Here is a 13,728-nt window from a genome sequence, read left to right as displayed (position 1 = left end):
ACATGGAAGTCAAGTGGTCAAAAGGGTGGGGAGTATGGTTGGCCGTGCATGTGTGTGGGTGATGTTAAGGTGATGAATTAGTTGAATTTAGCATGTTTGTATGTTGTTGTAATATGTAGAAAATGAATGAAAAACATGGGATGGTGTAGGTTGAAGTGTGGCCGAAAGTAGGGGGCTGCTTGTATGCAAGAAATGAAGTTATGTTATTTGGTGTTTTGGTTGTCGTCGTCATGCTTTATATGATGTAAAAATGAAGTGTAATGATCCCAAGTTGAAGCTAAAACCGTGTGGGCTGATTTAAGAATTAATATGGTTTTAATGTAGTTCTTGAATTTGTAAGAAAAATAATGTTAAGGTATGGTTTGTTGATGTAGTTTATGAATTTGGAAGAGGAAATGTGTTGTCGAGGTCCCTAATGTAGTTGATGGATTTCGGTAAGGTGACTTAGTGTTCGAGTTGTTTTGAATATTGTATGGATCCCTTGGGATGTTCTTAAAACGGATTTGAATGGCTTCGGATTGTTATTTGAACATGCGAGTGTTGATATTAGTTTGGATATATGAAGTTGAATTGAATATAAATGAATATTGCCGAATTGTGTAGAAAGGGATTATTAATGTTAGAATGCATTTGGGGATTGAATATCGATATTGTTATAATGTTTGTTGGTTTGGTTGTTGTTGATCTAGCCGAGTTAGATTCTCGGGATGGTATACTTACAGGAGATGTCGAAATTTCTATAGACAAGCATTACTTCCAACTTTGCATTCTTAAGGCTTATAAATGACATTTGGTACTTATGACCAATTGAGATTTTGGAGGAAACGGGATTTGAGTTTAAGCGAGCATAAGGTGTGTGCCGTATGTAAAGCCTTTCCTTTCCTTCCTTTGGCATGTCCTAGCCCTACTAGGCTAAGATCGGAACTCGGGGATAATTCCGCTCTTGGAAATCCGAGTTTGATTTTGCATACTATTCATTCAACAGAATTGAATTATAATTCTATATTTGATCAAAAGAATGCTTAAACCTTTGTAACTGTTGCAAACGTGTCTGAATCGCTCCGAAACTTTTATGGATGGCTTAGGGATCCTAATGTTTGTAATTTATGTCCGCCGCCTCGACTCGACCCGAGGTGGGCCCGCAAGTCCCGAGACTTCCCCTATTTGGTTTGTTTGAGTATTTCGTACGGTATGAGAAGGAGATGTTTGCCTATGACTCTAAGGTCCGTTTGAAACGTCCTATAATGTTGCTTGAGTGCTCATTACTATGAATGACACTAAATTTTTCCGAGAATAATCTACGATGTGTTTTTTTGAAAAATTGGTAACTAAAAGTCCGTAACTTTCAAGAGAGAGCTCGGATTGCTTTGATCTTTTCGCAAATGACTTCATGACGAGTAAGGACGTTAATTCTCATAGGCGGGCCCGGATTGGGTTGACGCTCATCCGTGGGTCCCGCGACCTTTCTACGTTTGGTCCTAATGACCTATTTTTGAAAAGAATCCAATATGACTATTGTGTTGGCCTGTAAATGATGGTTCGTTTCGAATAACCTATAAGTCTTTGTAAATGTTTTGAATTGCATTTAGTTGCTTGTGATTCTGTTCGTGCATCTCGTTGTTACATTTTTCGCCGAGTCCCGGCGTATGTGTGATATTGTCCGCCGGATACTTGACCGCGGCCGTGCCATGACCGCCGGATACTTGGCCGCGGCATGTGTATGTGTGATATCGTCCGCTGGATACTTGACCGCGGGCTGTGACATGACCGCTGGATTCTTGACCGCGGTATGTATGTATGTGTAGCTGTGTGTATTTGTGATATTACCGCTGGGTTCCTGGCCGCGGTATGTGTGTATGATTTGTGTATGTATGACTTGGATGCCAGATGGAGGTACGTTGGTATTTGGACTATTATGCTCGCGTTTGGTACACTTTATTTCGTTTTACGTATTTTCGCTTTTACATACTCGCATATTCACGTCGACCCCTTTCTTGGGCGCGTTTCATGCCGCGCAGTACCTACGCATGAGCAGATGATGTTAGCGAAGATGTTCCGGCTGGATTGGCGAGCTCCATTTCCTCACGGCCGCCGAGTCAGAATGCTTTGTATGGTATTCGGAGTTATGTTAGAGACTTTGCAGATAGTGTCGTGTGTATGAGATGTCCGTTTGTAAACGGCTATGTAAGCCGATGTATCATTACGCATTGTGTTATGAATTTCATGTGTTTGCTGATTCGCTATGGTTACGGATTTTGTTTGATTTGAAAAGATGAAAGGCATGTATGTTTTCCGAAAATTTTCACCCCGTGCTTATGTTATGCTTTGTGGGCCCGGTATGGCTATGAGTATTATGAGAGTCTGCGGGTTCGCTCGGCCCTAGGTAAGGGTCGGGTGCCCATCACACCCTATCGAAAATTGGGGTGTGACAAACAGGTTCTGTCTACGAAAGTTACGGCCCTTTTTCGACATAGAACCCTTTAGGAACAAAACTTTTTATGCAAACTTTGAAATCCAATCATACCAAAGACATAAGGACCATTATTCTAGTACCTTACAAATGCCAACATTAAGAAGTGAATAAGAATCGTAGACATGCTCGGATCGCAAGAATAGAGTTACCCCGAGGCTCGTAGCATAGCCTACTTACAACTAAGGCATGCCAAAAGAAAGAAAGGTTAGGCTTTACATACCTCGTCCGCGTCCTAAGCTAATCCAAACTTGAGTCTCAGCTTCCCAAGATCTACAACAACGTCGTTAGACACCAAACATTAGTCATAAGCACTTAGAAATCCAATTCTAAGCTAGCACTTCATTTACGTAAATTTGGGCAGCATTTCCCCTGTAAATTCAACAACCCCGAGAATTCAACTTGGCCAAATCTTCAACAACAATACCAACAACCATACTAACAATATCAACAAGTCATTCAAAATGCATTCTAACGTTAGTAACTCTTTTCTATATAATTCGACGGCATTTCGTTTACATTCAAATCAGCACATACAATTAAGCCAACGCCAATGCTCATACATTCAAATACCAATCTGAAACCATTCAAACAAAATTCAAGAACACTTCAAGCAATCCGTACAATATTCAAGCAACCCAACCAATGTGCAACATAACCCAAAATCTTCCAAATTCAATAAGAACAACAACAACACACTTCTTCCTTCCAAATTCATAAACTACACCAACATTCCACACATTAACAACATCATTTTCATAAATTCCCAAAAACAACATTAAATTCACATTAGCTTCTAAAACAGCCCATATACGTTTTCCACTTCAACTTGAATCATTAACCCATCATTTTCATCATAGAATTCACAACAACAACAACCAAAATACTACATAAAATTAGTTCATCATTCCTACAAAACAGCCCACTATTCGGCCACAACACCAACGTCACAATCTCATGAATTTCATTCATTTCTACACACTACAACACATTCAAACCATCCATAACACATGTAAAAGAGGATTGAACCTTACCTTTTTCACTTAGTTCTTCACTTGGCTAGGGTTGGTGCTTTGCAAGAATGAATGGTTGGCTTACTCCAACAACCACTCCATGTTAATACGAACCTTCCAATGAGTTGAATGGATAAAAGAAATAATTTTTTTGTGATCAATTCCCATGGAACCATTCGGCCAGCTCTTGGCCGAATTGCTCTCCTCTCTTTTTCTCCATGTTTTCTCCAAGTTTCTAGAGTGAAAAAGATGACTATTATTCTTGCTTGTCATCTAATATAATCATATGTTATTAATCCAAGTGTACCATGGCCCACACATGGCTTGGATGAATTAAAATTTGCCAAGCCATGGGTGGGAACCACCCAAGCCACACGGCCACATGGTGGCTTTTCTTGAAATTTTATTTCAACTTCTAGCCCCAAATTTTCATGAAATGTCAACTTTTCATAATTCACTTTTAACCCCAAATTTTTCTTAATATTTCATACCAATAAAATCATAAGCAACTCATACCTTAAAACAAAACCGGAGGTCAAAGGTCTCAACCTGGTATCCCGAAATAGTCTTGTCCTTAACTTTTCATGGTAGGGTCTTATAAGCACTTCGGGGGAGTCTCTTTCATAGCTGTCACATACAGTTCATTAATCAATCAACATAACCCATCTGGGAATTTGGATTACCTGAAGACATAGGAAATATGTAGGAATACGCATTCTTCATGTTATATCCCGTATTTTGTACGTCGGGATATTCCGAGCCAAGTGTGAAAAGTTAAGAATAAGACTATTTTTCGATTTTGTTTTAAGGCATAAGTCGCTTATGATTTCATGGGATGGAGATATTAAGGAAAATTTGGGGTTAAAAGTGAAATTATGGAAACTAATATTTCATGAAATATGGGGCCAAAAGTGAAGTTTTAGAAACTTGGAATTTCATGAAAAAAATAGCATATGGCCGTGCACATGACATGTGGGCCATAGGCCACATGTATTAATTATATATGTGTGTATAAGATGATAATTAAATCATCTTCATCATTTGTTGCCTTAGAAAGTTCAAGAAATATGGAGAAAGAAGGAGAAGGAAGGGCAATCGGCCAAGGGCTGGCCGAAATTGCCTCCAAGCTTTTGATCATGAAAAAATCTTTTCTCCTAGCTTTCCTACTAATTGAAGGCCCTCATTAACGTGGAGTAGTTGTTGGAACAAGAAAACCGCTCGTTGTCGCAATTCACCAACCTTGGCCGTGTGAAGAACATGAATGGAGAAGGTAAGATTTAATCATCTTTACATGTTTAATAGGTGTTTGTGCATGTTGTGATATGTAGAAATGGATAAAAATCATGAAACATGATATGTTGATGTTGTACCGTGAGCATGGATATGGCCGTGCATGTGTGGTGTTGAGTAAGAAGTGAAGAACTAATTTTATGTAGCATGTTTAGATTGTGGTGTTGTGGATTGTGTGATGCAAATGGAAGTTCAATGGTTCAATTGAAGTTAAAGTTGTGTGTGGGCTGATTTTGGAAACCAATGTGAATCAAATATAGTTTCTTGAAATTATGTGAATGATGTTATTAACATGTGGATTGTTGGTGTAGCTTATGAATTTGGAAGAAAAGAAATGTGTTGTTGATGTTTTCTTGAACTTAGAGGATTTCGGGTGGAGTAGTACATTGTTTGAATTGTTTTGAATATTTTGCGTATTGTTCAAAGCGTTCTTGAATCTTGATTGAATGAGTTTGGAGTAGTATTTGAACATGCGAGCGATTTTCGAAGGCAACTGGATTTGACTAATGGTTAGCTTTTACACGAAGGTTCGATTTGATTATTCTGTTGAATTGGTAATGATGATTATGTGTGTGTGGCTTCTCACCACTCGCTCGTGCGTATGATTATTACCTCTTTCACCGAGTCCCGGCCGGACATGCTATCGTGCGCGGCTCGCTATATTATTCACCGAGTCCCTCGATAGAGGGTCGGGACACGCTATGTATATGACAATGATGATGACATGATCTACCGAGTCCCTCATTAGAGGGCGGGACACGCTATCTACCGAGTCCCTCGTTAGAGGGCCGGACACGCTATCCACCGAGTCCCTCATTAGAGGGCCGGGACACGCTATTCACCGAGTCCCTCAGTAGAGGGCCGGTACACGCTATATGTATATATATGATGATGATATGACTCTACTTACCGAGTCCCTCACTAGAGGGCCGGGACACGCTATGTATATGCATATGTATGTGATGAATACTTACTCATGTCTCTAAGCCCCATGATGATTCGGTTATGATATGGATATGCACGAATTATGTTTCAAAGGTAAGTCTTGTGGGTTCTGATTATGGTACTACTTTTCTGTACTCCGTACATCGGTATGATCCTGTTTACTGTGTTTCATGCTTTACATGCTCAGTACATATTCCGTGCGACCGACCCTTTCTTCGGGGGCTGCGTTTCATGCCGCGCGTACACCCGGATGTGTGAAGACCATATTAGAAGATGTTCCGGTGGATTGGCGAGCTCCATTTCCTCGAGTCTTTGTCGAGTCGAGTATATGCGTGCTATGGTATCTTGGGTTATGTTAGAGACTTTGCAGACAGAGTCATGTGTATAGTATGTCAGTTTGTAAGCGGCCCCATAAGCCGATGTATTGTTATGCATTATTCTACATATTTTATACGATTATAGACTTTATTTGATTTGAAAAAGTACGAAAAGCATGTTTGATTTCCGAAAACCTTACATGATGTATTTACGTTATGATTTAAGGGCCCAGTATGATCATGAGTGTCTCGAGAGTCAGCGGGTTCGCTCGGCCCTAAGTAAGGGTCGGGTGCCCATCACACCCTATCGGATTAAGGGTGTGACACTTCATCTCTTCCCTGATATTGTTCCGCCATAACACCTTAACGGAAGCTATGCTTTTAGTACGCAATCTTCTCACCGGACGATCCCGTATGGCTATAGGTTGCTCCTCATAGCCTAATTCCTCTGTCACCTGGATGTCCTCTAGGGAAAATACTCTGGAAGGGTCGCCTACACATTTGCGGAGCATTGACACGTGGAAGACTGGATGCACTGCTCCCAATTCAGATGATAGATCTAATTCATAGGCAACCTTGCCTACCTTACGGACGATCTGACAAATTCCAATATACCTTAGACTGAGCCTCCCTTTCTTGTCGAATTCCATAACACCCTTCCGGGGTGACCCTTTCAAAAATACTCAATCGCTAATTTGGAGCTCAAAGTATCGACGTCGACTATCTGTCTATGACTTCTGTCGACTCTGAGCTGCTAATAACCGCTCCCGAATGAGTTTCACTTTGTCAACTACTTGCTGAATCATATCTGGCTCAATTAACTTAGTTTCGCCAACATCGGACCAGCTAATCGGTGACCTGTACTTCCTGCCATACAGAGCCTCATACCGTGCCATCTGGATGCTAGGAGGGTGGCTATTATTATAAGCGAACTCAATAAGTGGCAAATGATCATCTCAGCTATCTCTGAAATCGATAACACAGGCCCGCAACATATCCCTTAGCGTCTGGATAGTACGCTCAGTCTGTCCGTCAGTCTGAGGGTGACATACTGTATCGAGATTCACTTGTGACCTCATCCCTTCTGGCGTGGTCTCCAGGAGTTAGCGGTAGCTGAGCTCCTCTGTCAGATATTATAGATATGAGAGCTTTGTGAAGTCTCCTTATATAATTTCGCATAGCCTTTAACGGGATGAATGGTCTTGAATATATCCTTGTACTGACTCTTTGCGGTTTAATGGTCAGCGTTATTAGTCTTTACATCCTTGTCACTATTTTACCTTTGCATTCCGAGTGCTCACTCAACCTGACTTTGTTGCTAGTGGGTATAATGGTTATGTCCCTTAACTATTCCTCCTAGTTCCTTCCCAGGACTACTTCCGTCGATCCAAAGTATGTATATACGAAATGGTTCTGCACCCCTCGCTATCCTTCACAGTACAACTACGCTTATGGCAACTCATGATTCGAGTTCAAACTAAATCCTTGGGCTCCTGCCACAACTATTCCTTTAGCTTTCTGCCACAACTGTTTCTTCAACCTTTATCCCTCAAATCTTACAATACAACCCAAAATCATAGGGCTACGAAAATTCTTACTCCCTTACGATTCTCTCATAACACAAGTATACGTGTCTTCAATTTCCTTGTATCGGCGATCGTTTGAACTCTAGCTCCAAGCTAAAAAAATTTCCCTTCTGGAGCATAAGAACGTCATAATCTCTTTCAAGTCCGATATGTTCTCCCCCCCTTTATTTAGGAGGTCCTCATACATACGTATCCATAAGTGCTACCATCTTGTTTACAAGTCAGTTACAGATTGCTCCTCATTTGATGTCTCCCTTATTTCATTGATGACTTATTATTTTTTGTGCCTTACATACTCAGTACAATATTCGTACTGACGTCCTTTTCTTTGGACGCTGTGTTCATGCCCACAGGTAGACAGGGAGACGGTGCAGATCCATAGTAGCTATCAGCAGATTTACAGAAGCCCTCCCTTATTCCGGAGGTGCTATTTTGAGGCGGCATTTTGTGTACTTATATTTTGGGCACGACGGGGTTCTGTCCTGTCCATATGTCTAGTACTCTAGTAGAGGCTCGTAGATACGCAGTATGGGTAGTACGGCCCCATAGTCTTTATGTATATGTATATATATATTATTTTGATAGCCGAAGGGCTTATATTTATAAAAGTAAATATGTTGCAAATGATGATAGTTTTATATGATTACGAGTATGTATATTATGAATGAGCGTAGATGAGTATCAGAATGAGTGGTGTTCGGTGGTTAGCCCCGGATGCCCGTCATGGACCGTAGCCGGGCCGTGACAAACATGATGCATGAAAATATTTTTTGCCGATTTGAAGGGAAGAAATATTGATCTGGGCATTTTATAAAGATCATTTAAGGTTATTAAAAATGCTCGGCTCATTCACTTATTACACAGGGGACTCCGAGTGATCAAAATAAATTACGGAAGTAAAAAAATAGGTGTCAACGGTATCACGGCGAGGTACGCGATGGATTAGGCGATGCCAATTCGATTAATCAAACTAAGTGTGTCGAGCAATTCTTTAATCCCATCATAATTTTTCTGCATGCACGCCCTCCATAATAAAAGTTAGAAGCAACTTAGTATCATCATGTAAACTCTCCACAAACGTGTGGCCATGATCTAATTAGACTACCCGTGATGATGACAATATTTGAGCAATTGCTTGAATTGCTCCCGGGCTTCATATAAAATTTCCCCTACTTTTTGTTGAAACTCACCATCTCGCTTCTCAATGACTTAATCTTCCTAGAAAGAAAGAACTTTATCAAGAATTTCTTAGCAAGATCATCCCCTTGTGCGGATGGAATTTGCGGGCTCCTCTTGTAACCATGCTTAAGCATCCCCCAATAAGGAGAGCGGAGATAGTGTCAACCTGATATAGTCTAGAGTCACTCCAGTGAATAAGTATGTATCAGTGATCTTCAAAAAATTATGAATGTGTTGTTGCGGGTCTTCATGTAGATTACTTATAAATTGGCCCAACGATTTGGCCAACTGCACCATATTCTGCTCTTGCTCAAACTGTGAGGTAATAGTAGACTTTACGATGGCTTGGCTCATATTCTCCACACTAGTCCTAGCCGCGTCTATCACCGCTCTTTCCGCTATCTCAGCCATCTCTACGGGTACTTGTTCTTCAAAGAAGACCGTCCAGGGTCTCGCCAGCCAGATTCTCACTTTTCTTAGCCTATGCGGCTAAAGCTCTTTTCTCACACAATAGCTTGCGCAAAGCCTTTTCAGGGTAAGAATCTGGCTCAACAAGGTTTTTATCTCAGGCATTTTCCCTTAGCATTCAAGTACCTGCAAAGCAACAAAAAAACCAGAGAAACGAACGTGAAACTGAAAAAAAAAATTATCTAATCTAAAAAGAAAGTTAAAGCCTAAATCCCTGGCAACGACACTAAAAACTTGGTCGTTCCAGACTAACACGCAACCATACATGGTCGACAATTAATAAAGTTGAAAGTAAAGTATCATTCCCAACAAGGACTTAATCGTAATTTTCTAACTAGATTAATGTCACGACCCAACCCCGTAGGCCGCGACTAGTGCCCGAACTGGGCACCCGTACACACCCTTTAATCAGAAATAGCGTACGAATAACTTGTACCGGTACAAATAACATATGTTTGCAGAAAAGTGGAACGTCGCCCCGAAGCTGTCACAAATGTACAGGTATACATATCGCTATCACAATCCAGCAGATAATGTCACATATAAGCCGATAAGGCTATCATAGCATAGGGGACGTCCAATTCACAAATCACACAAATACGACTGAACAGTGAATACCCATAACCCACACATATATGTCTCTGTACCTCTAAGAACAATGACAAAATCATATGACGGGACGGGCCCCGCGTGCCGTGAATAAACATATACATATATGCAATAACAGAATCTGGACCAAAACATAGGCTCCCAAACAAGAGAGCGCTCCAAAATGGCTGAACGGGAATCCTAAGCTGGTGGATTATCCGAGTAAATACCTGTACCTGCGCGGCATGAAACGCAGCCCCCGAAGAAAGGGGGTCAAGACGCGAATATGTACCGAGTATACAAAGCATGAAATATAGTAACCAAGATCATAGTCAAAACCGAAGTACGTAAAGTAAATGCAATATCGAAAATATTAAAATGCTTACTCATAAAACACAAATCATGCATGGGCTCTTAGAACTATGGTCGCCCTCCGACATTGGCGCCATAACACATCATACTCCAGAAGGTTTCATATCTCCGTATCCCCGTCACACATCATAACGCCAAATATACTATACCGGCCCTCTAGCGAGGGCTCGGCGAACCGGACATCATACTCGAATATATCATAGTGCGCACGAAACATAACCGGCCGGGACTCGGTGAAGGATGTGATAACATAATGCACGAGCGAGTCGTGAGCAACTATATGCAGTTTAAAACATTTTCAAAGACTCGATAGAATAATCAAATGAACCATTATCTTAACAAGAACAAAGCGATATTCGAATCAAGTTTCTTTCGAACGTCGTTCGAGAACATATCAAATCGAACTTTAGGACTCGTAGATACGTATCAAACCATATGAGATAACTTATGGAAATTAGGGGCATAATCGTCATTTCAAACTGAATAGAGAAGTAAGCAATCGGCGCTCGAAGGTTAAGACGTTAATCACACTAAATCCTTTGAAAAGTCGCTAGTATTATACAAGGGAAAGTCTCGGGGCCCACGGATGAGTATCAAACCAATCCGAGTCCATCTATGAAAGTTGGAGACCTTATTCATTATAGGATCTCCTACGAACATTTCGAAGCGATCCGAGCTCGTCTATGAAAGTTACTGATGTTCGTAGTTATAGAATCCTTTAAAAACAACATTCTTTATGCAAAATTTGAAATCCAATTGTACAAAAGACTTAAGAACCATAAGTTGACCATATTAAGGACGTTAACATTAAGAAGTAAATAAGAATCGTATACGTGCTCGGATCTTAAGAATGAAGTTCCCCCGAGACTCGTACTTACACTAGGACATGCCAAAAGAAAGAAAAGTTAGGCTTTACATACCTCGTCCGCTTCCTAGATTAATCCAAACTTACGTCTTGACTTCTCCAAAATCTACAATAACATCATTAGACGCCCAACATTAGTCGTAAGCTCTTCAAAATCCAATTCTAAACTAGCACTCCATTTACGAAATTTGGGCGAAGATTTCCCCTAGAATTCAACATCCCCGAGATTTCAACTCGCTAAATCTTCAACAACAATACCAACAACCATTCTAACAACATCAAGAATTAATTCAAAAGGCATTCTACCATCAATAACTCTTTTCTACATATTTCGACAACATTTCATTTTCATTCAAATTAACCACCCACTCTCCAGCCAACACTAATGCACACACATTCAAATACTAATACAAAATTACTCAACAAGATTCAAGAACACGTCAAACAATCTACACAATGTCCAAACGGCCCAACCAAGGGGCAATGCCACCCGAAACCTTCCAATTCCCATAGGGACAACAACAATACATTTCTTTCTTTCAAATTCATAAACTACACCAACATTCCACACATTGACAACTTTAACCACAATAATACAAAAACTATATTAAAATTACATTATCTTCTCCAACAACCTACAAACAATTCCAACTTCCATTTAAATCATTAAACCATCATTTTCATTATGGAATCCATGCAACAACAACCAAAAACACTAAATAAAATTTGTTCACCACATCCTACAAAATACCACATACACACGGCCACACACTAACACCCATATTTTCATGAATTTCATCCATTTCCACTTACTACAACATGCACAACCCTTCATAACACATGAAAAGAGGATTAAAACTTACCTTCTTCACTTAATTCTTCAACATGGCTTGAGTTGAGAATTGTAAAGATGAATGGTTTTCTTGCTCTAACAATTACTCCATGTTGTTTAGGACCTTCCAATGAGTTGAAAACCTAGAAGAATCAATTTTTTTGATGGCTATTTTTGGGCCTCCATTTTTCTCATTCATGGCCGAATATGGCCTCTTTATTTTCTCCATGGTTCTTCAATTTTCTAGAGAATGAAATATGATGAAGATGACTTAGCTTGTCATCTTTTATCTCCATATAAATTAACACATGTGGCCCTATGGCCCACATGTCTTGGCCGGCCACCTTAGGCCCCCTCAAGACTTGTTTTTGTCACTTCTAGTCTGTCACACCCCGACCTTACTAGGGTGTGATGGGCACCCGACCCTCCTCAGAGTCGAGCGAACCCTTAAATGTTCGCGTTACTAAAACCTGCCATTTCAAAAAATTTTGAGAAACATGAAACTTTTCAAAATAAAGATCACTGTCTTTATACAGATTATGAAAACCTTTAAGCAATCACATAATTTCTACCAACTGACAACCTCTGAAAATGCGCACTCTTTTAACATCCATGATTGATTCGCGCTTCTCGACACCCTACCCACAGACAACTAATCCTTGCAAAGTCTCTAGGATATACAAATACCATGACATAAGTGCTTGACTCGGCATCACTCCGAACTGAAATGGAGCTCGCCAATCCCGCGGGAACAACTTCTATTAAAGTCTTCTCTTCGTACGGTGTACTGCGTGGCGTGAAACGCGACCCCCGAAGAAAGGGGGTCGGTACGGAATATGTGCTTGAGTATGTAAAGCGATAACAAACAATAACCATAGCTTAATTTAGAAGAGAAGAAACCACGATCAAGCTCATTACTGCGACCCTGTTTGGGAGAAACATAAATGTACACACGGGTCTTAGAACAATCCTTAGGTAAATAATGCGGGTGAACACACGTTCTTGACATACACGATCTAAGTACGAGTACACCGGTTAGAATGCACAATTTAAATATAGTATCTCGAATAGTCCGCCCGGACGACGCTTCGGCCTAATAATAATAATAATAATAGTAATGGTAATGATAACAACAATGATAATAATGATAATAATCCCCTTCGGGTGCCGGTCGGGCATATGCGTCTATCCTGGCCCTTCGGACATCGGCCCCGACATAATATTCCTAACCCCTTCGGGCCGCGCGCCCGTGACATACGGCTACCCTGGCCCCTTCGGGCATGTCACTCGCGACATAAAACTAATCCTAGCCCCTTCGGGCATAATAATAGTAATAATAATAATGATAATAATAATTATAATAGTAATACTAATAATAGCGTTGTGGAATGAAATAGTAAAATCTCGCACCCCGCCGGAGTGGTTTGAAGAGTCTTATATAATAAAATATCGCACTCCGCCCCGGAGTGGTTTAAAAAAGTTTAAATAATAAAATCTCGCACCCCGCCGGAGTGGTTTTGAAAAGTTGAAATAATGAAATCTCGCACCCCCTTCGGAGTGGTTTTGAAAAGAAGTCAAACTCACGTTTACTTACTATCACCTAAAAGCCCAGAAACAAGTTTCGAGTCGGCCTGACTTAGTGCGAGAAGGTTACGAGTATTTCAGAAGCCATTTTTAAGAACCGAAGCGATAATCATATTAGGAACATTATTACTCCACAAAATATGTAATAGAACCTAATGGAGTCATTTATGAAAGTTATAGATGTTTGAGCATTTTTTTCCAATCAAGGTATAAAGATCT

General features: G+C 40.4%; 1 non-coding gene across 1 annotated transcript; it reads left to right on the top strand.

Moving 5' to 3' along the window:
* Positions 1-8,723: 8,723 nt before the first annotated feature.
* Positions 8,724-8,829, top strand: LOC132042728 (small nucleolar RNA R71). Its single transcript, XR_009411558.1, has one exon. It is a non-coding gene; the product is annotated as a small nucleolar RNA R71 (small nucleolar RNA).
* The last annotated feature ends 4,899 nt before the right edge of the window (positions 8,830-13,728 follow it).

The sequence above is a fragment of the Lycium ferocissimum genome, unplaced genomic scaffold, assembly GCF_029784015.1.
Source record: "Lycium ferocissimum isolate CSIRO_LF1 unplaced genomic scaffold, AGI_CSIRO_Lferr_CH_V1 ctg17570, whole genome shotgun sequence".
In the NCBI taxonomy this organism is placed as follows: domain Eukaryota; kingdom Viridiplantae; phylum Streptophyta; class Magnoliopsida; order Solanales; family Solanaceae; genus Lycium; species Lycium ferocissimum.
Note: the sequence above shows the minus strand (reverse complement) of the source record. Positions and strands in the feature narration are given on the sequence as shown.